The sequence below is a fragment of the Sus scrofa genome, chromosome 13, assembly GCF_054392235.1.
Source record: "Sus scrofa isolate SSC_HxYL_T2T_F1_AM1 chromosome 13, Sscrofa_HxYL_maternal_Yorkshire_Landrace_v2.0, whole genome shotgun sequence".
Taxonomy (NCBI): domain Eukaryota; kingdom Metazoa; phylum Chordata; class Mammalia; order Artiodactyla; family Suidae; genus Sus; species Sus scrofa.
Window position 1 is genome coordinate 191905646 of NC_139395.1, and position 12235 is coordinate 191917880.

Genomic DNA, 12235 nt, shown 5'->3' on the forward strand with positions numbered 1-12235 from the left:
TACTCTCCGATCAGAGAATGAAGGAGTGGCAGCCTGTGCTATAGAGCACATGCTCTCCCAGACGGGCTGTGGGCGTGGCTACTTTGTAGGAATCTCAGGTGCGAGGAGGGAGGGAGCGGAGTTCTTCCTACGCAGGCGCAGCTGTGCTGCTCAAGCTGCAGACGCTGTGCTGAGGGCACCGTCTGCGCAGGGCCGCTGCCGCCATCTTGGATTGAGTGTCGTTCTGTGCTTTTGCTGAGCTGAGGTGTCGTCGCAGCTGTTTTGCACCAGGGGCCCTGGGCTGGAGAGCCAGGGACGGGGCCTTGGCCTGAGACCCCTGTGAGCAGGTGACACGAGATTGAGCCCCAAGGGAAAGAAGAAGGTTAGATTTTATGTTATTACCCACATTCTCCTCAAATCGTTAATGGGCTTTACTGGTGAAAAATCCCTCCACTGTCTTTTGTGCTGCGCTTCATTCTCGAGGGTCGAACTGGTTTCCTGCTGGTTTGGGGGGACGTCATACCCGTGGGTAGAGGAGCCGAACTTCTTCTCAGCCGCCTGCGCGCGTTTTTGATGGTCCCCAGGTCTTAGCGCTCATGTTCGTATTCCTGAGCAACTACCCTTGGTCTAAACATTTGGAGGCAAAGGACATCCGACTATTTAGGATGTGTGGCTCCAATGTTAGCAAGCCTAATGGGCATATGTCAGGCTTTTCCTCAGAATGCAGGTATCTAGGTCTTTTGCCTGCAGGGCAGGCTGCCCTGATGCTGAGGCTCAGTGCCAGGGCCTGAATATCCCTGGTCTCATTTTGGTTGTTTTTCAGAAGAGAAGCTGTCAGGGAGGTGTTCCCACCAGTAGCCAAAGGGGCTGTTGGCCCAGATAGTCTCCACCACTTGGGGCTCAGGAGCCTCTTCCCTGGAGGGTGATGTCCCAAAGAGGGATCTCTGAAGCTTCTGAGCAGAGGGGTGGTCAGGGTCACCAGGTGGGCTCCATTCCACTGTGGGGTGAGCTCATCTTGTGGCTGCAGCTTTTCCCAGTTTCTAGGTGCACCCAGTCTCCTGGCTGGAAGGGATAGAGGGCCACATCAGTGGGCATGGACAGCACCTGGTTACCATATTCTGTGAGGCTTTCATGGTTTCTCTTATCTGGAAGGCACATTTGAGTTGTTTCATTTCAAGGTGGCTAAGGTGTCCCTTTTCTCTGGTGTGGGGAATGAGTGTACCATTCATGAGTTTAACTTATCCCTTGGGGCTAACTGCATGTGGAGCAGGATAATCAGAAGCAACACAATTTAAAGACCAATTGACAGGCCAGCGTTCCCCATCTCCCAGCCAGTATCAGGGCGAGATCATGTTACATAGGAAAATTAAATGTTTTGGGGTCAGTGGGTGACACTTGAAAAACTGCTGGTTCTGCAGGATGCACCCTATATGAGCTATCTTTTGCAATGGTGGATGTTTGGTTCTTATCTTAGAGATTCTGTTTTTGTAGGGATTTGTTCTCAATTACCAAATGGGCAGTTGGAATGATTTGTTGGCGTGCGAATGCTACAAAATTTGACCCAAATAAGACTTCTGGTTCAGGAAAATTGGAACTAGCCCCAAACTGTTAATGGATTCCTCAAAAGACCAGAATAGGAGGCATCCAGATGGTGTGGACTCTGATATAATGGGGGGTTGCCTGTACTTGAAAAAGACCTACCTGTCAGAATATCCCTCAGAAGGTTAGATGGGATGCCTCTGTGTCAGAGCAGCTTAGCCATGTTAGTTCCTGACCTACTTGGTCAAGTCACCAGTCACATATCTTTGGACCCTTTCACGCTTGGGGATCCTCAGTGTCTTTTCCTGGAACTGGGTTAAGTGTCCTCATTCCATGTTGTCAGCTGGTCCTCCTACCAGAGGCTTTTCCCAATCTCACCTCTTGGTTCACAGGGCTGGCCACTTTTCTTTACAAAACCAAAAATGACATGGGGAATGATACTGTTGACTCCTGGAGGTTAGTGAGGAGGGGGAAAAGCTCTGTTGTGGCTACGATTGCCTTGTACCAGGGTCAAGTGAATGGTGCTAATGGCAAGACAATGGGCAAGACTGCCCTGGCTCCCACTCATCCATAGGTCCCCACTGTCCCCAGGTGTCTGGTACTGCAAGAAGGCCAGACAAAGGTAGGCATGTGTGAGTTTGTCTCTGACCCTCAACCATGCCACAGCAGAATCCCCTCAAGGAGGGGCAGCTGAGGTTACTCAGGAGGCTGTGTTGTGTATGCACCACACCTGAGTATCAAGTCAAAGGGAAGAGTTGCTCTGAATTCCCATGAAGGCTGCCACCCTTCCACCCCTTCAGTGTGAACTCAAAGACCAGGGTCAGTCCTCCTCACTCAAACCTCCCAAAGCCTCTGCTGTCTTCCCTCTGGAGCTGGGGGGGGAGCCTGAACCCTAGTGGAGAGATGCAGGCCTACCATCTGTGGTCCATTCCATTTGGAGTGCCAGAAATTTGTTACTGATCCATTAAAATTGGGCCTCAACAAGGTTCCTTCTGCCCGGTATCATTCAAACACATGATGTCAGTATTGTAAGTGGTTCTGTGCAGTTGTTTATGAACCATCAGGTGTTACTGCCCCTGCAGGAACTTACCTAAAAAGGGTACCCTCTCATGCTGAGTGTTAAGAATATTGGTCATTTAAAAAAACTGAGATATAATTGATATATAACATTAGTTATAGGATACAACATAATGATTCAATTTTTGTGTAGATCTCAAAAGGACCACAATAATTCTAGTTAATATCCATCAACATACATAGTCACCACATTTTTTTCTTGTGATGAGAACTTTTAATATTTACTCTTGGCAACTTTCATATATGCAATACAGTGTTATTGATTCTAGCCACCATGGTACATATTACATCCCCATGACATTTATTTTATAACCAGAAGTTTGTTCCTTTTGACTGCCTTCACTGGTTTTGCCCCCCCCCCCACACACACACACCTCAACCTAATCACCCTTTTGATCCACCATCCCACATACCCTATTCCTCTACTTCTGGGAACCACCAGTCTGTTCTCTGCATTTATGAGCTAGTTTTTTGTTTGTTTTAGATTCCATGTATAAGTGAGGTCATATGGTATTAGCTATCCAAGTGGCTAGGCAGATGAGGGTGACAGGATCTGAAGTTTGCCTGGATGTGAGGTGGTATGACCAAGTGCTATGTCAGGTCTGCAGGAAGAGGATGATGGCTACAAGAGGGTGGGAGAAAGTGGTCAATGTTGACTACACCTGCTCTTGTCAAGTGGACTCTCATTCAGGGCTTTATTTTCTGATTTTTAGACTGTAATAGTTTGACAGGGTTGCTGCAGCTTTAGACCTTGGCAGAAATCCCTGATTGAGCCCTAGGGTTCTGTGTCAGAAGGCAACATCACTGCTTACCCTCTAGGAACCCACCCAAAACATGGTGCATTCTCATCATCAGTGTCAAGGAAATAGGATTCCATGGAGCTTCCAGAATTAGTAACATGTGATCTAAAAAAAAAATAGCTCATTCCTGAGACCCTTTAGTGGTTGAGCCAATATCTCCAGCCCAGAGTTCTCCAGTTTTCAAGGGCCTTATTTTCCTTTGTCATTAGACTTGTCTGGAGCTACTTTGGTCTACAAAAAAATCTCATGACCTTCTAATGTAAGGGAACATATGTCCTTAGTACAGTAGCCAGAGTGATGATCCTTTTAAAATTATAGTTTTGGTCTTCATTTCTCTCCTTCAAAGCTTGCTTGGTTTCTTGTCTCACTCATAGTAAGAAAACAATGCAACCTAAGCCTTCCTCCCATTTATTTCTTTTACCTGCAATTGGTCTCCAGTCACATGGTCTCCTTACTGCTCCAAGAATAAATCCGGTAAATTCTCACCTCTATTTTGGGTATTCCCTGAGCTTGATAATACTCTCCTTATAACTACCCTATGACTCACTCCCTTACTTCAGGTCTGTGTTTTCTAAATAAGACTTTCGTGATCACTCTATCAAAAATTGTACCCCAACCACCATGTTTTTTTCTTCTTCCATAACACATTTTTCTCCATTGAATTGACCTTTTTGAATTTTTTGGTTGTTGTTAATCATATGTTGTCCACCAAAAACAAAGCTCCTTGAGGGTAAGGATTATTGTTTTGTTCGAATTGCCTAGAACAAAGCCCAGTTTAAAATAAGTCCTCAAAAATACCTATACATTGTGTACATTGAATGGAGTTGGCAGCTTTATTCAGTGTAGGCAGTAACAAAAGGATATCTAGGAGAAAATCCTCTATTTAGGGAGTGCTCTCTGAAGTGGGCTTCTTAATTATGCCAGTGTAGAATAAGTAGACATCCATTGTCCTGGGTGAAGAATTGGGGGGTTGTTTCTGTGGAGTTTAAGGAAGCTATCACACTTCTGAAGAGATGTGGGAAGGGGAGGAACAATATTTAAAATCCCGTACACCTTCTGGCAATCTCACGAGGTGATCCATGAAAAAATGGTCTTTGTTTTGATTCTGATTTATTTTTCTCTATATTGCTTTTCACACTATCTTTATTTTACTTGTTTTTATAGTCTTACTAGAATATAACCTCTCTGAGGGTGAACATTTGATTTATTTATTCACGACTCTTAAAAAATAAACTGAGGTGTATTAAAATTTTTTGAGTTTACTTGAGCAAAAATTGATTTGTACTGGACAGAGCCAATCTAGAAGTGGTTAGGAACATTCCATCAATGGGAGTCAAGGCTAAGACCTAACCTGAAAAGTGAATTTGCCTCTTTTTCTTTTTCTTTCTTTCTCCCCCCCCCCCCCGCCCTGCTTTTTAGGGCTTCACCTGCATCATATGGAAGTTCCCAGGCCAGGGGTTGAATTGGAGCTGCAGCTGCTGGCCTACACCTCAGCCACAGCAATGCCAGATCCAAGCTGTGTCTGTGACCTACATCACAGCTCATAGTAGTGCTGGATCCTTAATCCATTGAGCAAGGCCAGGGATCAAACCCATGTCCTCGTAGATACTAGTCAGGTTCATAACCCTGCTGAGCCACAACAGGAATTCCCTGACTTGGTGTCCACTAGATACAACCAAGTCAAAGACTGAGAGAAGAAAGGATTTATTATTACTTGCAGCAAGTAGGAACACTGGGGAACTTTCTCAAAGCAGTGTCTCTCTGAATAGCAAAACTGGGGAAGTTTTAAGCTTTAGGGTACATATATATTCATTAAGGGCTTGAGCAGAGGGGAATTCAACATAGAATTGGGGTAAAGGTCTATAGATTCCAAGCTTTAGTTGATTGAAGCCAAGAGCATTAAGTCATCATTCCAGCCTCCACCTGGGTGGGGGCTTTAGTTCCTGCAGAACTCAAAGATATAATGTATATTCCTTGATGGCGAACTAAGACTCTGCTTTATTGCTGTACCTTCTCTATTCTTGCATTCCCTTGTTCCCTCAAGATCATTAATTACTGAGACTTGTTCAAGGGTAAGCATTGCACCCAGGTTTAGATCACAAATTGGGTTAGGCCAAAATGTCTTCTCTTATGTCAAGAAAGCCATGCCTGGCTTTTTTTCTCTAGAGATCCTCTTACTTATTGACTTACAAGACTTATAAAGAAGATTTTAAAAAGGAAATAATTAGGGAATTGCTATTGTGGCTCAGTGGAAATAAACCTGGCTAGTATCCATGAGGATGGGGCTTCAATCCCTGGCCTCACTCAGTGAGTTGACAATCTGGTGTTGCTGTTATCTGTGGTGTAGGTTGCAGACATCACTCAGATTTGTCGTTGCTGTGGCTGTGGCTTAGACCAGCAGCTGCAGCTCTGATTTGACCCCTAGCTTGGGAACTTACTTATACCACAGGTGTGGACCTTAAAATTAAAATAAATAAGTAAATAAATAAAAATAAACTTCTGGGCAGAATGCTTCCTTACATATGTCTTCTTATTTAATCTTCCCAACAATCCTATGAACTAGCTACTATTTGCTTATTTCACATATGCAGAAGGGTATTTAGAGATGGTAAGATACTTTTTCCAGGTCACAGGATGAGGACATTACAGAGGTAGGATTTGAAGCAACACCATCTGGCTGTACAGCTCGAGCTCTCAAATATGACTCTATACTACTTCATGACTGCTATACAAGCCCTTATTCTTAAAATATCCTCTTCCCTTTATTAACCATAATAATTCACACTTCACATATTTAGCAGGACTACTTTTCTCTTGAACTTGGAAAACTTTCTCTCATTAATGTTTGAAAGTAAATCATTTTTAATTTTAATGATAGGTAACTCCAATTCTCTCTCTCTCTGCTTCTCTTTTCACTCCTACTTCTCTTAACATTTGAAAAAAGTCTGCCTAATATTAATAATGTTTCTTAGAGAAGAAAATCCAGACAGAGGGAAGGAATCACCTTTTATTTGGTGTGCCAGTCTTCCAAAATTACTTATTCATGGGCACTAGGAAGGCAGTTTACTAGGTTTGCTACTAGTACATTTCTGGATAATGAGTCTAAAACCATGGAAAATAAAATCAGAGGATGAAATGATTCTGAGAGATCAAAAGGTGGGAAAATGTAATATAATATTTTATTGATATTTAATTTTTCTTTCATTTTTATGTTCAAAATTCCTTCAACAGGAGACATAATACTATTGAATCAATAAAATAAGTTTTAGGAACTTGTATTTCTGCAAAAAATAAATACAGAAACTTTATAAAGTGACCCACTCTTAATACCTTTCTTTTTAAATTTAAATTATATTTGAAGAGAAATTTTTTTTTTCTCAATAAGCAGATGAGGTTTTATATACAGGTTGGGACTTTAGCTTCATGTATTGATGTAAAAACAAGTTCTTCCATGCTTGACTTTTACAAAGGCTGGCCCTGCTACTTCAAAAGGAAATTTTTATTTAATCCTTCCTGTTCTCCTGTAATATAATTGCCAAAAGTATTACTGAACAGGAGAATGACTTATCCTGATGAAACTATTTGATGGCAAATTGGCTAAAAATCAAATTAGCTTAGTTGTTTGGTGTTAAAAAATTCAGCGTCCCATTTTCCATATGATTTGTCATGAAGCATTTGCAAAAATCCCAAATTTATTTTTAAAATATACAGAATGTAAATATCAAAAGCAGTTTTTAGAAGAAAAGATTTTGCTTTGAGATTATACTTAATTTATTAAAAAGGACTCTTTTCACCACCAGCCCTCCCACTTTATATATTTCCATTTCCAGGAATGGCAAATTGAGATGGTTGACTACTGCACTGATAGAAAACTATAGAAATCTATGAAGTGACTACTCTGTAAAATGCAGTGCACTCAGTACCAATGTTGATCAAAAGAATCAAAATAATTTCCCTGTCCATGTTGTAAAAGCAAAACAAATTATCATAAAAACAGCATTATGTGTTGCTCTGGTGAGTGCTAAATTATGTGCTAAAGACAGTTTCAGGGTGTATTGGATTTGTGATTAAATGTAACTAGTTTAAAAAAATTTACCCTTGGAGTTCCAATTGTGGCTCAGCGGGTTACAAACCTGTCTAGTATCTGTGAGGATATGGGTTTGATCCCTGGCCTTGATCAATGGGTCAAGGATCTGGCATTGTTTTATTTTTTTTAGGGCTGCAGTCAAGGCATATGGAGGTTTCCAGGCTAGAGGTCAAATTGAAGCTGAAGCCGGTGGCCTATACCACAGCTCAGGGCAATGCCAGATCCTTAACCCACTGAGTAAGGCCAGGGATTGAAACTACTTCCTCATGGATACTAGTCAGGTTTGTTAACCACTGAGCCACAATGGAAACTCAGGATCTCTCATTGTTTTAAAGACAATATTTAATGTCTTTATAATTTTTAAAATAGTAACAATTTTAATATTAATTTGGAGCATTGTAGATCAAAAAGCAATTGTTAGACAAATTTTGGTGTATTTGTCTATATAGCCTTAAGTGCAAAAAAAGAAAAAAAAAAAAGAAAAGAAGAGAGCCTGGGAAAACTTTACACTTTGGAAGGGGGTCTCCCTAAATTGCTGGATAATTCAATAAACATTAGCTAGTGAATAGAAGACACAATGAGTAAGGAAGTTGAAGAAACAAATACAGTGTGTGAATAATTTGTGGAGCTAAAGGACAATGGGTGAAAGAGAAAGGTGATCAAAGGCTAAAGAGTCCCCAAAGTAAATGAAAGAACAAGAAGCCAAATGTTAATCATTACGCTCATAGACTGGTAAGCAACTGGTGTTGCAAATCCAGTGCTCTGCCAAATTCAGGTAATTTCTTTAGAAAGCTTCTTTAGTCCTGTCTTTAATCTATGAAAGATAGTGTCAAATAGGCTCATTTCCAGACACCGAAATGAAAAATAAACCATATTTTACTACCTTAGCACACAAAATATGTAGAATGCAGCCAATCAACCCAGAGGAACTCTTTGAAATGAATAAATGCATATGGTTCTACATGTGTTTCTTCATGCTCTACATTGTAACGTGGAGACCTGCTGAACTTGTCCCAATGACCTCCTCTGTTCTTTGCCTGTCCTTCCTTTTCATCCTCCTTCATGTTCTTTTAGATAAGATTTTGAGATTTTCCATCTTTTTCACTATATGATCAGTAGTAAATGTAGAAAAAAATAAAGCCATGAGATTATTGCCACATGAGATTACTGCCACAGCCTTCTCTTATGAATCATATTTTGATTCTTTACCTTCAGTGTTGGAGAAATTTATCTTGATCTCCAGATTTCAACATGTCTGAAACATTCCATGAGTGGTCTTATTTAACTTCATACTGAAGTATCTACGCAAGGATCAAAATCAGCTAGAAGGCAGACTCTGTGATTTTATATGTTTTTAATCTGAAATCAAATTTGTCTTCCAAATTATTAGCCAATGAATCACAACTAAAGCAGCATTTCAAAATGTATGTTTGTATCAGATCAGCTGAATTATATGTGGTCATATGTATGTGAGCAAGAGATCAAATATGATTTTCTGCATTAAGTGTTTATCCTAATGAAGCCTGACTGAACTTTTTGGTAACTTTATCACCTCTTTTTACTTCAGAGATTTATTGACATAATATTTACTGGTTATTTTTACTCTAATTTGGATTGTTGCCTAGGGCATAGCAAGAGTAGGAAGAGAATGCTTGCAGTTCTTTCTTTGAAAAACAAAAAATCAAACATTTATTTCCTTCACTTTATGGGAGAGAGGGAGTGGGAGAAAAGAGGGAGAATTCCATTGGACTTCTGCTCTTTTTTAGTAAAGACATGGAGGGTTTTTTGCTCAGCTTCACTCTGGGGTGGGAAAAAAATGAGTCCACCTTTGTAGTATTTGGAAACTGGGAGAAGAATGGGGTTAAATGAGATAGAAGGGAAAAAATGGAATCTGGTATGATACGGAATTTTAGTGATTTAGGCATAATGGGGGAAGAATGCTAGCAGTAGAACTTTCTAGAGTCAAGGAATGGTATCAAGTTCTTCAGGCAAGATGGAATTGAGCCTTCTCCAGAAACAAAGGCCTCAGTGGCTCAAACAGAGATTGGTGGGAGTTTCTTAAGAGGCTGAGGGGGAGGGCAGCTTTTGAAATTAGGAAGAAAATGAACTGCACAGTTGGTGTGCCACAAGAAAATACCTGAACTATCCAAGAGGGTGCAAAGGGTCTTAAACACTAAGGCAAATTTATCAGAATTGAGACTTGTTACCCAATATTGCAGGTTCAGGTTCAATCCCCGGCCCAGTGCAGTGACTTAAAGGATCTGGTATTGCCACAGCTGTGGCTCAGGTTACAGCTGTGGCTTGGATTCAGTCCCTGGCCTGAGAACTTCCATATGCCATGGGTGTGGTTATAAAAAGAAAAAAAAAAGTAGGACTGCTGTGACTTAGCTTCTATATCTCTCAGTTTAAAAAAAAAAAAAAAAAGTTTTTTTTTTTTTTTAAATAAAGACAATCTTTTAGAGCAGTTTTAGATTCACAGAAAAATTGAGGGGAAATACACAGACTTACCATATACCCCTACTCCCACATATGCATAGTTTCTCTCATTATCAACATTCTCCAGCAGAGTGGTATATTTGTTGTAATTGATGAAACCTTATTGACCTGTCCTTATCATGCAAGTCTTGACTGTACATAAAGATTCATTCTTGGTGCTGTACATTCTATGGGATTGAACAAATGTATAATGACATGTATCCATCATTATGGATTTTTTACCATGCTGAAAATCCTCTGTGCCCCCTCTTTTTCCCTCTACACTTTTGACATCTTCAACCCCTAGAAACCACTGATCTCTTTGTAGTCTCCATAGATTTGTCTTTCCCAGAATGTCATGTAGATAAAATTACACAGTATGTAGGCTTTTCAGACTGGCCTCTTTCACTGAGGAATATGCACTTCAGGTTGCTTCATGTCTTTTAATGTCTTGATAGCTCATTTCTTTCTTAGTGCTGAATAGCATTCCATTGTCTGGATATACCACAGATTATTTATCCATTCTCCTACTGAAGGAGATCTTGTTTGCTTCTAAGTTTTGGCAATTATGAATAAAGTTTCTGTAAACCTACCTGTGCAAGTTTTTTGGTAAGACCTAGTTTTTCAACTACTTTGGGTAAGTAACAAGGGGTGAGATTGCTGAATTGTATTGTAAATCTAGCTTTGTAAGAAACCACCAAACTCTCTTTCAGTGTATCTCTACCATTTTGTATTACTACCAGCAATGAATGAGGGATCCTTTTGTTCCAAATCCGCATCAGCACTGGATATTGTCAGTGTTCCAGATTTTGGTAATTATAATAGAAGTGTAGCACTATATAATTGATGTTTCACTTTGCAGTTCTCTGATGACTTGTGCGGCGAATCTTTCCATGTGATTATTTGCCATCTGTATATCTTCTTTGGTGATGTGTCTTTAAAGTCTTTAGCCCATTTCTTTTGTGTCTTTTGTAGAGCAGAAATTTTTAATTTTAGTGAAGTCCAACTCATCCATGTTTCTTTCCTGGATCATGCCTTTAGTACTGTATCTAAAAGATCATCACTGTATCTAAGGTTGTCTAAGTTTTCCCATTAGTTATCTTCTAGAAGTTTTATAGTTTCCGTTTTATGTTTTGTTGATCCATTTTGTGTTAATTTTTGTGAAGGATGTAAGGTCTGTGTCTACATGCTTTTTTTTTTTTTTTAATGGCCATACCTGTGGCATATGGAAATTCTCAGGCCAGGGGTCAAATCAGAGCTGCAGCTGAGGTGTAGAGCCATAGCAATATAGAATATTGCTTCATAATGTATATGTGTATTTATAAGTAAATATATTTATTTCCTGTTCTTGTTTTATTGCATGAGCTAGAACTTGCAGTAGGATATTGAAAAGGAGGATGGGAGGAGATATACATGACCTACGAGACCTTAGTTAGAAAGCTTCAAGTATATTTCCAGTTAGTATGAATTAGCTGTACATTTTTTTTTGTAGAGGTTCTTTGTCAAGTTGAAGAAGTTCCCCCTAATTCCTGGTTTTCTAAGATTTTTTATCATGAATAGATGTTGGATTTTGTCCAGTGCTTTTTCTACCTTTATTGATAGAATTGTGTGATATTTCTTTCTTACTTTATTGATGGATTATATTAATTGACTTTTTTTAGTTTGATGCAAACTTTATTTATTTTAAATGATTTTTATTTTTCCATTATAGCTGGTTTACAGTGTTCTGTCAATTTTCTACTGGACAGCAAGGGACCCGGTCACACATACCTATATACATTCTTTTTTCTCACATTATCACATACTCCATCATAAGTGACTAGATGTAGTTCCCTCTGCTATACAATTGAATCTCATTGCTTATCCATTCCAAAGGCAATAGTTTGCATCTATTAACCTTTTGAATGTTAAACCAGTCTCCCATACCTGGGTACCTGTAGGGTTTTTGCTTTTATCTGTAAAAAGGGAATAATAGTCTTTACATTATAGAATAATGGAGGGTTAAATAAATTAGTTTCAAAACAAACTGTAGGGGAGGAAAACATCTTTTCTTTCTACCTTTCTAAGTTCTATGCCTGGGACTCTGTAATAAAAGACAGATAAACAAGAGAAAAGTATACTTTGTATACTTTTTAAATTTAATATGTTTTATATGACACAGGAGACTTTATAATGAAGAACCAAATAAGTGTTTACACCTGATCATTTTTAAGCTAGATTTAATGGAATAGAAAGTTGTGGAAAATGTAATAGGAAAAAGGGTATGAGCTATGTATAG

General features: G+C 39.5%; 1 long non-coding RNA gene across 2 annotated transcripts in view; it reads left to right on the top strand.

The window, feature by feature from the left end:
• Positions 1-220: 220 nt before the first annotated feature.
• Positions 221-12235, top strand: part of LOC102160577 (uncharacterized) — a 218314-nt gene continuing 206299 nt past the window's right edge. For both annotated transcript variants that reach the window (XR_014824979.1, XR_014824980.1), the window contains exon 1: positions 221-361. This is a non-coding gene — a long non-coding RNA (uncharacterized LOC102160577). The remainder of the gene's footprint in view (positions 362-12235) is intronic.